This window comes from Asparagus officinalis, chromosome 3 (assembly GCF_001876935.1).
Source record: "Asparagus officinalis chromosome 3, Aspof.V1, whole genome shotgun sequence".
NCBI classification, from domain to species: domain Eukaryota; kingdom Viridiplantae; phylum Streptophyta; class Magnoliopsida; order Asparagales; family Asparagaceae; genus Asparagus; species Asparagus officinalis.
In genome coordinates, this window is record NC_033796.1 from 106,061,972 (window position 1) to 106,065,031 (window position 3,060).

A 3,060-nucleotide genomic window follows, 5' to 3' on the forward strand; every position below is an offset into this window, starting at 1 on the left:
ACTCGCCATCAGTCGAGTATTGGTCTTCAACTCAAGCTCGCCAACACGTGTGTTTCATTTACAACGTGAACTCGCCAGCAGTCGAGTCTAGTCTTCAACGCAAACTCACCTTCGTTCTAGTTTTGCCTATAGCGTGAACTCCCAACGTTTGAGTATAGCTATCGACACAAGTTCGCCATCGCTCGAGGAGCTTAACCAATGACGTGAAATTGTCGGCAAGACACTGAATGGCGATGTATAAAAAAAAAGAGAGGGATGTGTGCACAAAATGCTTCTAGACAGTACATTTGAACAAAGTTATGGCTTTGCAACCGAGAAAGTCATAATATTACATTCAAAGAGCAAAACATGCACCCAGTCTTTTTTAGACAATACATTTGAACGAAGTTATGATTGCATAAACGGGCAAGTCGTGACATGGTTTCAAGAGCAAAAAACAGGCAAAATGTCTTAACACGGTCATAGACCTGAGACCTTAGTCCAACAGGCTAAAAGATACGAGCTCTTATTTGACCGTTGCTACCTTTCTCGCGTGGTCCTCCCGAGCTTTGTCTTCATCCACCTTCCAAATCCGCTCTTCAAAGCTCGACCTGGCGGCGGCATCTTCCTGGCGCAAGGCGTGGAGGCTCCGAGTTTCTGCCTCAGCGGTCTGGCTAACCTTTACGATCTCGGATTGAAGCCCCCTCAGAGTTGCCTCCGCCTGTTCTAGCTCACCTCACAGACGAGATATGGTGGAAGTAAAGTTGCCTACCCACTCTTCTAACGAGTGTTGTTGATCCACCCAGAAGGCGACGGTGGATTCCAAGTCCGATATTTCCCTAGAGCGGACCTCCTGCTCCTAGGCCTCCTGACGCCTGACACGAACCAGGAAGGATTCCACATCAACTTCCGGACCTTCTCATAGCAATATCTCTAGCCTCATCAAGTGTGACTCCAAGAGGCGGAGCTTCTGCAGGCAACACGTAGCAAGCCGATTTTCACCCAGCCGCCGAAAATCGGCCACGCGATCCAGGAGAGACTGCCTGAAGCCGTCGTAACTTCCCATGCTGAAGTTGACAAGGGAAATCACCTACTTCACAGCATTCTCGAACTCTTCGATACAAGCTTACAAGGGCAATGAACCCGAGGAAATGGACTCTTGACCCAGAGCGAGTGCTGCGATAGGTGGAATCTTGAGACATGGTTCGCCTCCAGGTTGAGCGGCAGAGTCTAAGGTGGGGGAAGTTGTAGTACCCTCGGATTCGTCGTTGGAGATCAAAATAGGCTCAGCCACATGTTCTTCGGTAGGCGGCACCTCTTCTTAGACTGTGGAACACAACAACAACAAAGTAAGGGGGTCAAACGAGAGATGCCTGCCCAACTCGGGCCTGCACGGAAATTAAGGTTCGGGCAAGAATTACCTTCAGCGGTGGCAGCCTCGGCGACACCCGAAGAAGACGCTTCCTTCCTTTTCCTAGAGGCAACTCTCTTCATCTTCGGTGCTATCCTGTGAATGCAAGACAAAGGAAACCTGGACTTCTTCTGGAGAAGACGACGAAAGGAACTGTAGCCTCCCCTAGCATAGGGTAGGAGCGTTAAATACTCCAATCCTAGGCAGTTATTCGCCACTCGATTGGACCGTTCAGGGCTAAACAGTCGGGCGTAAGACCGAATAATTCGGATCTCACATGAACGGCCAGATTCGACAGTTCCTGGACATGATCTTCAGCCAACGGCCCAAATCGAGCACAGAAGACGAAGAGCCCTGCTGCACCGCATTTAATGCGAAACAACGTGCCTACGTCTTCTCAACTGATGTGCGCGTAGGTTACCACGTGGCCCACTGAAAGCAGAGCCCACCCGACGTCGAATTCGTTGATTGGATTCCCGCAGGTCAAAACCAATTAAACTGGTGTATCACCCTAGAACTCGACGTCGAATTCGTTGATTGGATTCCCGCAGGTCAAAACCAATTAAACTGGTGTATCACCCTAGAACTCGAGCAGTTTCGAATTCACCTGCAGATAAAATTCGCCTGTAGGAAAGATGAGTCTGTAACCGAGATCCACTGACAGCCAAGATGCCCCTGCGGCTAAGATTCTCCCACGGCCAAACCTCAAATAATGCGTGTTAAAAAAGAAATGGAGCGTGCACAAAAGTAATGGTGACCAGAAGCGAAAGAATAATTTCATTCATAAAGAAATCCTATTACAACGGGGAATTAAAGGCAGATTGCAGAGCTCTCAGCCGTAACTCCACCTAATGAATCTCCCTGGCATAACGAAGCTCGAGATTCGTCACGATCTCTCGACGAAAATCTTCCTCAGTACGTGAGACCAAATCTTGGATGGCGTCTTTGGCCTGCTTGAGGGCTCGGTCCTTTTCTTCAACGGAACCAGCGACCAATTATCGGCGGGATTCAATACCCTCCAACTCCTTTGCCAACTGTTCATGAGCCTTCTCTTGAGTGGCTAGAGAGGCCTGCGCATTAGCTATGACTTGCTTCAGCTTCGCTATCTTAGAAGATAGGCGAGAAAGGCGATTATCGGCCTTTTGTTGTTCGTAGGCCACTCGTTCGTCCTCGGCCCTGGCCTGCTCCAACTCTACTGACAGCCTTTCCTCCAACGACATGGTCTCGTTCAATCGTCGGTCGTGCTCCTCCACTGCTGATCGGACTTCACCGGACGCGAGATCAACAATCTCGGAACTTTTCGCGTGAAGGGCAAGCAACTGTCGGATGGCCTCCTCAACCTCCTTCAAACGCTGGAAGTACGGTTTAGCCACAGTGGCGCCGAGCTTCTTGACTAGGAAGACCATGTCGTGATCTAGATCCTCCTTGAAATCCTCGAAGGGACAGCTCTCTTCCAACGCGAACTTGATGCAATGAGCTAAAGTGTCTTGAAAGTTAGCCAGGGTTTGGGCCATCTTCCTTTAATGCAAACGTTCCAAAGGAGAGAGGATAGCCTCTTCTCCCACGGATGAAGTCGCAAGCGAGGTTACGGTAGTTATGACTACGGAAGTAGTGATAGGCGCCGCCAAAGCTGATGTACTTGCCGACGCCATCAGAGTAGCGGCCGCGAC